At 37.4% G+C, this 14,397-nt stretch overlaps 1 pseudogene; it reads left to right on the forward strand.

Annotated features, from left to right (window-relative positions):
- The first annotated feature begins 12,040 nt into the window (after positions 1 to 12,040).
- On the forward strand, positions 12,041 to 12,773 carry LOC149231785 (NAC domain-containing protein 68-like; annotated as a pseudogene).
- The last annotated feature ends 1,624 nt before the right edge of the window (positions 12,774 to 14,397 follow it).

Raw genomic sequence — 14,397 nt, forward strand, 5'->3', positions numbered from 1 at the left:
AGGTACAGAAAGAGGACGGACTGTAGTTTCTTGTGGGTGTTTTTCAGATCCAAAGATCGAAACAGTGACTCGTGGCACGTCGTACAAGTTCGCTCTACTGAACCAGTCTAAAAGCAAGTCACTGTGGGAGATTTCACATAACTCTTCCTTGGAGAATCCAATTTGGCTCAGACTTGTGGCATTGGAAAGAGGACGCAGAAGGCTACTACAGGTAGCAATTTCAGAACTGGATGATCCGAAATTACAGAGATACATCAGATTCAATATCAGGCTTCTATAAAGTGAAAAAAGGTGTGTAGTTTTTTTTTTATTTTTGTGTAAGCTTGGTTTAACGAAATTCAAAGGGCATAGTAAAGCATTATTATCGGTAACTGATGCCCCGAGGAAAGAAAATGCAAACACCTAGTAAGGAACCTGAAAGCTCTAGCATGACTCATGAAGAAGAGGAAGAAATGCTACATGATATATCAAAATTACAAGAACAAGTGCAACAAATGTCACGCTCACAAAAGCTAACAGAAGCTAAGATAAGTGGCGTGGAATCTAAGGTAAATGGTGTGGAATCTAAGATAAAGGGCATGGAAGCTAAGATGGAGGATTCGATGGCAAATTTGAAGATAGATTTGAATACAAACATGGAAGAATTGAAGAAGTTGCTACAAGAAAGGGTCACTAATGGTGAAAAGGTAGTAAAGGAAACTCATGATGAGAACAAAAGAAATGTTAATCATGATTCCATAGACTCTAATGTTGGATCGAAGACTCACCATGTTCCAAAAATCGATATGAGGAAGTTTGATGGCAAGGATCCCGCCACATGGATATTACAGATGGAGCAATTCTTCGATCTCAATAATGTGCAAAACACACAAAAGGTACGTATGGCAACTTTATATTTGGAACCAAATCAGTTTGTATGGTATCAATGGCTTTGTTCTCGTAAACAATTTATCACTTGGGCAATTTTTACGGAAGAATTGATAGCACATTATGAGGATACAAAAAGCAACACTTTTTTTAGCCAATTGATAAGTCTCAAACAAAAGGGTTCAATAATGGAGCACATTGAGGAGTTCCAAAAATTGAACATAAGGGTAAAAGATATTCCAGAGGAGCATAGGATTGATGTGTTCATAGGGTCTTTAAAGGATAATATCCAACATGATGTGCGCCTTTGGGAACCTGATTCATTAGAGAAGGCATTCAGGTTAGCAAGAAAAATGGAAAGCAAAATTATGGCAACTAGGAAGCATACCATTCACAACTATAAAGACGGAAGTGTTGTTGCCCATAGTCTTCCACAACCTACAAGGTTGACACCACAACAATTGGAAGAAAAAAGAGCAAAAGGGCTTTGTTACAATTGTGATAGCAAATACACAAAAGGTCATAAGTGTGCTGAGAAGAAATTATTCTACATAGATTGTGAAGAGGAAGAAGAAAAGGAGCAAGAAAGGTCAAAAGAAGAGGATATATTCCAGGAACAAAGCCTAGATGAAGAACAAATAAATCCGACCATATCTTGTAATGCATTGGCGGGAATTACCACTCCTCAAACCATCAAGATAGAAGGACAAATCAAGAAGAAAAAGGTAATAGTGTTGATTGATTCAGGAAGCACCCACAATTTTATTCATTGTAGGGTAGCAAAAGAATTGAATTGCTTCCTATATCCAGCACCAGAGTGTCAAGTGATGATTGCAAATGGAGGAACAATAAATTGTTCTGGAAAGTGCCATAATATCAAGCTATCCATGGGAGAATATGTATTGACTAGCCCAATGCTTTCCATTCCAATGGGAGGTGCTGATGTTGTACTAGGAGTCCAATGGCTACAATCCTTGGGTACAATAGCTTTTAATTTTCAAGAACTTTTCATGAAATTTTCTGTGGAAGGAAAGGAAGTTGAATTAAGGGGTATTGCAGGGAAACCAGGAAAGATAATCAGCTCTAATGGAATGACAAAGCTTCTAAAAAAGGAGCAAAGAGGTGTAATTGCACAATTATGTTCGCTAGATGTTTCCACATTGGAATCATCTATTTCTCCAGATCTCCAAAAAGTCCTGGACAATCATTCCAAGGTATTTGAGACTCCCAAAGGTCTCCCACCTATGCGTGATCATGATCATGCTATTCATCTGATTCCAGGAAGTGTTCCTCCAAACATCAGGCCGTACAGATATCCCTATGTCCAAAAAAGTGAAATTGAACGTATGGTTGCAGAAATGCTAGAGGCTGGTATAATTCAACCGAGTCAAAGTTCTTTCTCAGCTCCAGTAGTATTGGTGCACAAGAAGGATGGATCATGGCGCATGTGTCCAGATTATAGGGAGCTCAACAAGCTCACTATTAAAGATAAGTTCCCCATTCCTGTTATTGATGAATTACTGGATGAATTGCATGGATCAATTTACTTCACCAAGTTGGATCTTCGTTCGGGATATCATCAAATCAGAATGAAGATTGAAGACATTCCGAAAACAGCATTTAGAACTCATGAGGGTCATTATGAATTTTTGGTCATGCCTTTTGGCCTTACCAATGCACCTTCAACATTTCAAGGTTTGATGAATTCAATTTTCAAACCATTCCTTAGAAAATTTGTGTTAGTATTTTTTGATGATATACTAATCTACAGCAAGTCTTGGAAGGATCATGTTGAACATGTTGACAGGGTGCTACAACTATTGGAGGAGAAACAATTATATGCAAAAAGATCCAAATGTTTCTTTGGAGTCCAGGAGGTGGAATATTTGGGTCATATTGTATCTCATGAAGGAGTTAAGGTAGACCCTAGCAAAATTAAAGCCATTAAGGAATGGAAAATCCCCACATCCATAAAGCATCTGCGAGGATTTCTTGGGTTGACAGGGTATTATCGCAAGTTTGTTAAGAATTATGGGAGAATAGCAGCACCTCTAACAACATTATTGAAGAAAGATTCATTTTCATGGACTTCGGAAGCAACAAAGGCCTTTGAACATCTTAAAGAGGCAATGTGCCAAGCACCGGTCTTAGCTACACCGGACTTCACAAAAACCTTTATTGTGGAATGTGATGCTTCAGGAAATGGAATTGGTGCTGTTCTAATGCAAGATGAAAGACCCATTGCTTTTGAAAGTCGTCCAATCAAGGGAAAGTTTTTAAGCAAAGCTATTTATGAGAAGGAAATGTTGGCAATACTCCATGCACTTAAGAAATGGCGACCCTACCTAATGGGAAGACACTTCAAGGTAAAAACGGATCATGATAGCCTTAAATACTTTTTAGAACAAAGATTATCCTCTGAAGAGCAACAAAAGTGGGTCACAAAGATGTTGGGTTATGACTTTGAAATCATCTACAAAAAAGGGAAGCAAAATGTGGTGGCAGATGCACTCTCAAGAAAGGATGAGGATGTGGAAGCATTGTTGTGTGCCATTTCTATTATCCAACCAGATTGGATAAACGAAGCAAGGGAGGAATGGAAGAATGACGAAGAAGTGTGGGCACTTATTCGAAAGCTACAACAAGATTCCAGTACTTCTGATACATTTAGCTGGAAAAATGATTCGTTATGGTACAAAGATCGCTTATACCTCTGTAAGAATTCCCAGCTAAAACAAAAGATTCTTATGGAATTGCACACTTCTCCCTTAGGAGGGCACTCAGGATTTTTAAAAACTTACCACAGGGTTAAGAAGGAATTTTTTTGGGATGGCCTTAAATCAGATATTCAAAAGTTTGTGGCGGAATGTTTGGTTTGCCAGCAAAATAAAGTTGAAACAATTAAGACACCGGGTCTATTACAACCTTTATCCATTCCAAGCCAACGTTGGGAGGAGGTTTCAATGGATTTTATCACAGGTTTACCCAAGTCTGAGGGAAAGAGTGTCATCATGGTGGTAGTTGACAGACTTACCAAGTATGCACACTTTTGTGCATTATCACATCCATTTAAAGCCAGTACAGTTTCTACTGCATTTATGGAAACAGTTCAAAAGCTACATGGAAACCCAAAGATTATTGTAAGTGACAGAGATCCCATTTTCACTGGAAATTTTTGGACAAAATTATTTTCTTGTCTTGGTACTCAGTTAGCTCATAGCTCATCTTATCATCCTCAATCTGATGGGCAAACTGAGATAGTAAACAAATGTTTGGAAGGATATCTTCGTTGCTTTGTATCTGATAAACAGACACAATGGGTCAAATGGTTGCCTCTGGCTGAATGGTGGTATAACACTTCCTTCCATACAGCAACAAAAATGACCCCATTTATGGCACTTTATGGGTATCAACCACCATCCATCACATCATATTTAAGAGAAAATTCTAAGGTTCAGGCAGTGGAACATCACATCGAACATCAACAACAAGTCCTCCAACTCTTAAAGGATAACCTCGTGTTGGCACACAAATAGAATGAAACAACAGGCAGATCAACATCGCAGTGAAAGAAGTTTTGATGTAGGTGATTGGGTATTCCTACGGCTACAACCATATAAGCAAATGTCCCTCAAGCAAGCTAAGAAGGATAATAAATTATCACCAAAGTATTATGGTCCGTACAAGGTGTTGCAAAAGATTGGTACTATGGCATACAAATTGGAGCTTCCTGCAGCTTCTCGATTGCACCCAGTTTTCCATGTTTCATGTTTAAAGAAGGTTATAGGCGACAAGCTCCCAGTTCAAACAATATTGCCAGAACTTGACGAGGAAGGAAAAATTATATTGGAACCGGAAGCAGTCACAGAAACAAGAACTCGACAGCTACGAAATCGATCAATTTCAGAGTATCTTATCAAGTGGAAGAACTTATCCGCTGAAGATTCCACATGGGAGGATGAGAATTTTATGCAGAAGTATCCAGAACTACTCAAGCGTTGAGGACAACACTTTTTTGAAGGAGAGGGGCATGTTGGGTCCCTATAATACTAGTGATTACCCCATTACTATTGTAGTTATACCCCTTATTTATATTGTTGTGCCCATGTAGTGCCCATATTGTTACTATTGTGCCACATAGAATCCCACTATTGTTATTGTTGTGCCTTACAATATTATTGTTATGTAGGCTTTGATTGTATTGGGACCACTTAGACTCCTATATATAGAAAGGAGGTATTTTCATTTGTATCATCCAAGAATTGTTCATTTATGTAATGTAAAGGAGGTTGCCCCCTCGAAGAGGCTGAATTCTAAGGCGTTGATCTATCTTTTCTATCTTTTCTTGAGCTGGTTTCATAACAGACACTCACTTCTCTATTATTGGTAGAGCTTGTGAAGCATATACAAGAGAGTATTTGCAAGTGAAAAGAAGGGTACGAATTGGAATCCAAACACAAATTAAAATTAGGTGACTCTTTGTTAGAAAATGAGTGCCAGTTAAGCTATGGTTGAATAAGGGTGATTCAATGGTCATAGTGTACATGTCATCTCATGTAAAAAATTAAAAAATTAATAATCAGCTCAAGATTGCAGTCGATTGCCAAGCAAACTGCTGGGTGATGCCTGGTGATTAAGTTCCTGGAAACATGAAGCACAAAAAAATTTAGAGAACTGATATTGTAGCATGTACTCGTTGCTTGAGTTTAAGTGTTGTTTGAGAATTCTAGGGGGCAGCTGCAAACTTTCAAAATTTTGAGTGCATTCTTTAACTCAAAAATTCAAGAACAGAAAAAGCCCAAAGCAGAAAAATATCAAGGTCAAATGTCACAATTTGGAACGAGCTTGATTAGCATACCTCTGAAAAACGCAGGTGTCCAGGTTGTGTACAGGTTGACTTCACAATGGTTTCCCACAGTAAGCCAGTCTCTTCTGCTCTCACAAAATTCAATATCTTTCCAGCATAGCTCTTGAAATTAAATCCCTGTTGTCTCTAATACTATACAATGAGACCCTGTCTGTTTAATAGAGCAGCTGATCATTTCATGCCAACATCACTATGCAAGCAATCCTCAGAGGTGTTTTGTTGCAACTATAAAACCAACCAGACCTACTGAAGAATAGCCCAAAAGTCATATCATGAGGAAGCAAAGCAATAAAACCCCAAAATGAAACACTTTGAATACACTGACCAAAAGAAATGACAAAACCATAGCAAGAAACAGGTAATGGCAATTGTTTGATTCCTCCCTTGAAAGGAAGGCTACGAAGTATTTTAGTTGCAATAACAAACATGAAATCATAAATCATCTTTCAAAGCAGCACTATCCAATCCTAGCATGGCTCAAACAATTTGCAAGGCGAGATCAGTTTAAACTGTCACTGAATTTTGGGCAGTTGGGTTATTGGCCATAACACCATTAGGATCATCTAGGTTCTTTTCATTCCAATAAATATTTTGGCACAGCAACCCAACTGATCAGAAAACTTACTTGGCATAACTGAACCACCAACCCCTCCCCATGATGATGGCAATGCTCTTCAACAGAATTAAATTGCAGTCAGAGAACACGGTGTTCTAAGCTAACTTAGAAGTTAGAACCACCATTCCCTATTTGATCTAATCCAAAATCTCCACATACACTAACAGTTTACAGTTCCAAGGCCATCAAAAATGCAGGGAAACCGAGCAAAAAGGGCAACTGCAAATGGGTAGAAATGGAAATGTAAACAGTAAGTCAACAAGCATGGATCCTTGGGCCTGTTATCTGTAACTCCCAATGTTTAAGCAAGAAATATCATTATGGAGGCCTGGGAAGTGATGAAAAATGGTCAAACTGAAAAAGAATTCAAAAGAAATATGGGGAAACTCACCTTGTGGTAACTGATAACGAGATGAACTGTGGTTTGAAGAGCATTTGGAAGGCTTGTGAGGCTGTTAAGATTTTTCTTTCCTAGAAGGATTAGTTTCTCAGATATGGCATGTCATTTCATGATCACCAGCTGTGGTGGTCCCCTCTTGTGAAGTTTGAGGGCAAGCTGTTGTTCGACTCTCCCTAGGTCTTAACTTTAAGGTTTTTCAAGAAAGGCATTTACAGTGAAATTTTCAGTTTTAACATTATGGTTTAGAATATAGATTCATGATTTAAAAGATACCTTTTTATTTCAGATCCAAAATTCTGGTCACACAGTTTTTACACCAAAAGTAAGAAGCAATAAGATACTTTTTTCAGCCCCACTGAAATGTATTTTAGGCATGTTTCAGCCGTGTTTTGGAGTTTTTGTACTGAAATGTGGCTGGTATGCAGGGGGTACATTTCCTGCAACATAGCTCTACAATAATTGTTTTTATCCTGCTAGGTCCATCCTTCCTTCATGAGTCATGACACATTGGACTTGAAAGACATAGCATTGAGTATGCATAGATGGGTTCCAACTCCACAATTTTCAATCATTTCCAGACACCAAAGGACTGACTTTGAGCATGTCAATAATTTTCACCAATTTTCATTGAAATTCATTTTGTATTGAAGCAACATGCCAAAATAACATCTACAATAATGAGCTAGCCTGATATATAAGAGTTCCAATTCTGCCTTTATGTACAATACACTATCTTGTTATCCAAAAAGAATGTATCAAGCTTATAGTAGTAAAAAGGCAAATAACCTTTTCCTGGAGTTTGTTAGAGTTCAGCCAACATTTACACTGAGATTTTATATGCTTTGAGTTCAACAAAAAGATTTCAATAGCTCAATACGATAACCATACAAAATTGAAATTAGATAATGTTGTACATATCCAAAAAACATTTTCAACCCATCATGCACACAACATGTTCTTGGATTAGGAGATCGCTTTATAGGGTTATGCCCATATTATATCCATGAATACTCATCAGCTCGAATATTTGTCATCTCGCCATTGATTGTTGGCACTTTGATTGTTCTCTTCACCCGCTATTTCCTGTATAGAGTGCAAGCGGCGATACAATCCGACTGGTTGTACAATAGGGGGCATCACCCTAGGGTGTGGAACCAAAATGTTATGGGTTGAAGTAGGCTGCCCAATGAATGAATTTGGTGCAATTGGTGGAAACAACCAGGGGGTTCGATGATCAAACGGGAGAGGTGGACGTGGTGAATCAAATGGAAAATGAATCAATGAACCCCCCATATTTGGATCCACATTATTCTCATGAAATAAACGAACTTGGCAACTTGAAGTATTATGAGATGTGGAATCTTCAGCTGTAACAAAAAAAAAACACATTGTTATGCAATTGCATTGAAGGCAATGAAGATAATGATATTTTGAATTTCACATAAAATGATACATCAATTGATATTTCCATACCAGTATTTTGCAAAATAGAACCTTGTACCCTTCTAGATGTGTGGTCCAGATTGATTTCTTTTGTAGAAGAAATCTCCAATTGTTCATTCATGCTTCTTTTCCTTCCACGACACTGTCCAACCTTTAGAAACTGTGGTCCATATTTTCTTGATTTCAACGCAGGAACACTTTGCCCACCTTTTTTTGTTGGGTTCAAGAAACTATGTCGCCTCTTGGTAGTGACCTTGGATGGAGTTACAACATCAAATTTCTTATTATTGTACTCTTGGCTTACATTTTTTACCAATTGATTTAGTGCATATGCCTGCTCCAAAGTTGTGGGTGTTATTTGTAATAAACCCCTCAATCTCTTATGAGTTGATGACATCACAAGTTTAATTTCCTCATCGATTGTTAGGGCGCTATCTGGCCTTACAATGGTTGAATCAGTGGAAGGAGAAGCTGGAAGGTTCATTTCAATTTCTGGGCTCATTACAAATGATTCATTTAAATCAAGTAAATATCCAGGTCTTTCTGTAATAGACCTAGAGACATTAGGCAATTCATTGCCCCTTGAAACATTGCTAGTCACTACCATCTCAACTTTTAGAATATGCTTACAAATATTGCCATTTAGGGCCCATTTGCAATTACAAAAGTTTAGGTTCAACCCTTTATAGATGACATGATACCATGTATCACGAGTTGCCATAGTTTGGCTACGAACCAAATACTCACTTTCCTTGTTTCCATCAGCCATACAATCTTCATCTGGGATATTCTTTGCTTTGCACTTACTTAAATTTATTTGTTGCTCAATTTTTGAAGCTCGGACAAAACCAGCATTTTTTAGACGTTGCATGTGAATGTAATACAACTCAACCTTTTTTAATAATAGGTGCAACAGCCAATCCACCCTTCTATGGGACGCATTATTCTTCTCACAGAGGTACCTTTGCTTTAGATACCGGTGATAAGATTCGATAGCATTATTAGTATCCTGGTTGGAATGTGGGAAGTCCCTATATGCTTTTGCCCACATATCTGGAAAAAAAACATATATTAGATGCGAAGAAACAATAGAAAATGGTCAATTACAAAATAAACTGATAAAATGCAACTTTAAGAAACTTACATAATTTGTTGTTGTTTAACTAGTTGGTTGCAAAATAATCCAAAAACACAGTTTCTTCTTTGAATTCATCAAAGAAACTTTGAATTTCATGTTGCACAGATGCATCATCTTCACACGAATGCATGATTAATCCTAGAGCACGGAAGATACGAACTTTATTTTCCTTTCCCCTGACTTTGGTTCCAACATTTTTCAACCACGCTCTACGGACATGCCATACACACAATAATAGTGTACAGTTTGTGCAAGTCCTGAAATAATATAACATTATAAGAGAATATCCTTGAACATTATTGCTTTTTATCTCTTCTAAAAAGAAAAAACTGGTTCACCTTAATGCCTCGATTTCCGCTGCTGCATCATCTGTGATGACAGCTCGGACATGCCAATCTGGGTTTTGCTTTTTCCCATTTGCAAATAATTGTGACATCCATTTACAAATATCAGGAGTACCATTCCGTGATGATATTACCCATGCCACTGGAATCCCATTGTGATGATCATCAAAAGCCATTATGGTGTACAGTTGATACTGCATTACAATAAGAAAACAAGATTATAAGCATATAAGAGGACGACATTGAAATAAAACAGGAAAAATGAAGTTTTGGTAAATATGTTTACCCCATATTTGTTAGTGCTAAAAGTGGAGTCCATTGATAACATGTTGTTGTGTGAGTATTTCACCATCATTGAAAGCATCCACTTAGTTTGTATGCCTATAATGAAATGGATGTTTTTAACAGCATCTTGTTGGTAGAAAAAAAAGCTCTCTGGGCACTCACTAACCCAACAATCCACACTCATTGGATCACTTTCATGCTTCACATACTCTAGCCTCTTGATATTATTGTACATGTTTGACACATCCTTTCTTGTCATGAAAGAATCTTGAGGTGCCCCTGTGAACAACTCACCAGATCCATACCTTAAATCAAAGATAAATTTTTCCCAGATCATCGTAGCATTAAAACCATCACGAACCAAATCTTCAATAATAGTCCGTATATGCTCTATTCAATTCGGCGCAAAATTGAATTTCTTGGGCATGTCATTTGCCTCATTTCCATGACAAACCACATTTTTGTCATCAATATGTCTGCATGCTGTATATATTAGAACGGCATCATTTGGTCTAAGAGCAAGTCGTCGCATAATAAAGTGACACTGACAACCAACTTTGATGCTATGACGTGGAAGACGTTTCTTAGTTGTGGATCCAGGTTCAGCTACATTGCTGGATTGTACATGATTTGGACCATAGGCACACCAATATCTGTGATCAAGAATTTACCAAAAATTAAATAAAATATTTATGCATGTTTGACATAGTGAACTTAAAATCAAAATTATATATATATATATATAGAGAGAGAGAGAGAGAGAGAGAGAGAGAGAGAAACTCACACAACATATTCTAGATATGTTAAAGAATTTGTCCTCTTGATATCCTTCACATCTTTAATTCTTCGAGTTTTAGCAACAAATTGAGTAGGTGCACTTTCCCTCATTTGCTCTCCACTTATAAAATCCTTAAGTTGACAATATGGAATAATCACGACTTGGTCTCCTGCTACTTCTGTCCATGTCAAATCTTCCGCTGAAAACTCTATCATTCCTTCTGGGTCCTCAACTTCCAATTCATTGATCAAGTCCTACTTCTTCATTCTTCAAATCCCTATACAAATGAGGGAACACGAATATTGACTAAACATATGAGCAATAATTCACACTATAAATATTGAACACCACTTGAAATGCAAATTTTTGTAGTGTGTACAATTTACACTCAAGACCCCACCAGATATAAACACATTTAGAGCATAATTCCCTATCTCCCCTTCAATATTTCCTACCCATGCACAAAACAGTATTATAGACTTTCAAATGGGTCATCTTGGTATAATCAATACATTGCTGAAAGAAACATAATAACATGCAAAATCTGTTGCAAAGAAAATCCAACAACTCCTTGATAAATATGGATCATGACATGGATTTATATTCTGGAGACCCAACCCTATTACTGAAACCTCTGTCTATGTATCTCAATTTAAAACAGAACCCTCAATCTCTTGGCTCCAAGTCGTCTGCAAAGATTCCCCACCTCATTGTTCTTTATCCAAATCCCTGAAACAAGAACTTCTTGCACAGAAGCTACTTAGTAGATGTTGCACAAGCACTTTTCTGAGTTTTGAGTTTTACCAACATAACTGTTTGAACCCAATGAGTAGCTGGCTGCATTCGCTAAAGTCCTATGAAAATGGGAAATGTTTTTGTTCCCAAACCCATATCTGCTACCTTTTGAAGTGTATTGCTTATGAAGGTGTCAAAATAGCCCTAACTCCACATTATTAGTATGAAAAGTTAGTGCTGCTATAAGATGATGTTATAATGTCTGATTTCACAGTGGCTTTGACTGATTGCCATTTATCCCGCAGTTCCTGCAGTTCCATACCAGAGGGAAAAACAATTGGCTCCTGCAACATCTCCAGTTGTGGATATAATGAAAGGTATCCCTACCTTGTGTTCAGAAATTATTGTTCGAAAATGCCATTTTAAAATATTCTTCTAGGCAGACATGACAAGGTTGTCTAGACTGAAATATTACTGTAATGATGCATCATTTATTATATGTTGTGTTAGTAGAGATGATCAGAGCATCTCAGGAGTATTGAGAAGAAAACACTAGGATAAACATAGCCATGGGTATGAGTAGAAGAAATGCAGAGGCTGACTTACAGTTGCCTCCTGGATTTAGATTCTTCCCTACAGATGAAGAGCTGGTTGTGCATTACTTGTGCAAGAAGGCAGCCTCTCAGATGATCCCTGTTCCTATAATAGCAGAAGTGGATCTCTACAAATATGATCCATGGCAACTTCCAGGTATATTTTTCATTTCTCCCCTCTAATCCTTGTACCCATATTTCTAAACAGATTATAGAAGGTGTGATCAGATGGATTTCAGGACTTAACGAAGAGCCTGTTTTTTTCTTTTTTCTGTTTACAGAGAAGGCCCTGTTTGGAGAGAAGGAATGGTATTTTTTCACTCCAGGGATAGGAAGTACCGGAATGGATCAAGGCCCAATAGGGCTGCTGGTTCTGGATACTGGAAAGCTACAGGTGCTGATAAGCCCATTACTGCTAAAGGTGGAAAGAAGCGAGTGGGCATCAAGAAGGCTCTTGTCTTCTATGCTGGGAAAGCACCCAAAGGCACAAAGACAAATTGGATCATGCACGAATACCGTCTTGCTGATGTTAGCAGACCTGCAAGGAAGAAAGGCAGCTTAAGAGTAAGTTCTTTTGTCCTCTTTGTAAGGTCTTGAGTCGGTAGTTTTGGAAATACAGTTCACTGGGTCAATTTGGCTTCTGGTTGTTATGTTCCATGCTTTCCCCCTTCTGTTTCTTCCCCTGTTTGCTCATATGGGCATTAGCAATAAGGATATTGGTGCTGAATGCTTGATTCCTCAATTACAGATATTGGTTCTGTATTGGATTGGAATAGAAATAAAAGACAGGGGACTTAAATGATTGATTACTCAATTGAAGCTATTGTCAGTGGAATGTTTGGATTTGCATTTTTTATGGGATGAATTATTGTATTTTTTTCTATCAGTTCTCTGAGTCCCAAAGGCTGGGAATTGTTTTTCCTTGTCTTGGATTTGGCCATTTGAAAATAGTTAGAGAATGAAATATAAGTTAGGGACTGGATTCTATATTTTCTTGTCTGCTCTGTCATTTATTTTCTTGTCTTGTCGGTCCCTGGTTAAATATTTTTTTATAAGAGTCTGCCTGTACAGCTTATCCGCTATAGTTATTTTCAAACCATATTCTGAATCTCTCGTTTTAGCTTCAAAATCATGTACAGCTTGATTCTTTGGAGACAACCTTTGACATAAAACAGGATTGGATGCCACAGATATTCAGTCTATCTTAGGTCCCATGCTATTTTTAGCAAAAGGCCCACCTCTTTTTTAATCAGAAGTTCCACTCTTTCTGTCCGAACTACTTTTTGAATGGTTGTAACAATATAATATTTTTAATGTAATATAAGGCTGGAATTGAAGGAAAGGAAAGTTTAAGGACAGGAGCTTGCCATGTACTTTAGCATCTTTGTTGAATGAAAGGAAATTCAATCAGTTTGTCCCACTTTGTTATACAACTTTAATCAGTTGTTTGTCCCCATTCAACCTATTTGATAAGGACAATTTATGACAATGTTTAGAGTTATCAGATCTGAAAGAATCTCTGTTTCGACCATAAGTCTGTAAACGGGCAATGCCCATTCATATCAATTCCATCGGACTAGGGTACTTAACAAAAGTTGCAGGTGATGAGCAGAGGGATGGATTTAGATTTTTCTGAATGTAGATGCTTGAAAGCCTTCAAGTTTGCAACGCTTTTGTAAACCCGTTACTCTGACAGAATATCTGCTCATTATTTTAAACATCTAGTGTGTTGGCGGTTCTGACTGTACAGTTTGAGAATATCTGCTCATTAGTTTAAACATGAGAGTGTGTCTGCAGTTCTGATTATTTGTTCGTTTGAGAATTGTTTAAGTAATTTCAGATTCCTAGTTTAGGGACTTTGTTCATGAGAGGTGCAGATTTGTATATCATGAACTAAATTTCAACAACAATATGCTTCCTCATCAAAGGAGATATGCAAAATTAATAAGTGCATATTTAGTATAAATGTTTTTCCATGGTTTTGCAGAATTATAAAAGCAACTGTATGAATCAAGTATAAACAACATCCAATCTGCATGCAAACATGCGCTTCCACATTTTATATCTCATACATGTAAGAATACCTACATGAGCAGTTTTCAAATGTGCTACCGAGACTCTTTATAAAATATGTAGGAAGCATAAGTTTGCTTTTTCATTTTATTTTTCCATTTGCCCAGAATTTAATCCTTAAAAAGTTTTTCCCGCTTTGATAGTTGCCCTGATGGTGCTTTCTACAACTTCTGATAGATGTTAGATTCATTACATCATTGATTTTCTGTCTTTTAATCTGTATCTTTCGACTGGTTGGCAGGTGAGTGACCCGGAGAA

The sequence above is a fragment of the Pinus tabuliformis genome, chromosome J, assembly GCF_031772625.1.
Source record: "Pinus tabuliformis cultivar Carrire ecotype Pingquan chromosome J, CPIR1, whole genome shotgun sequence".
Lineage (NCBI taxonomy): Eukaryota > Viridiplantae > Streptophyta > Pinopsida > Pinales > Pinaceae > Pinus > Pinus tabuliformis.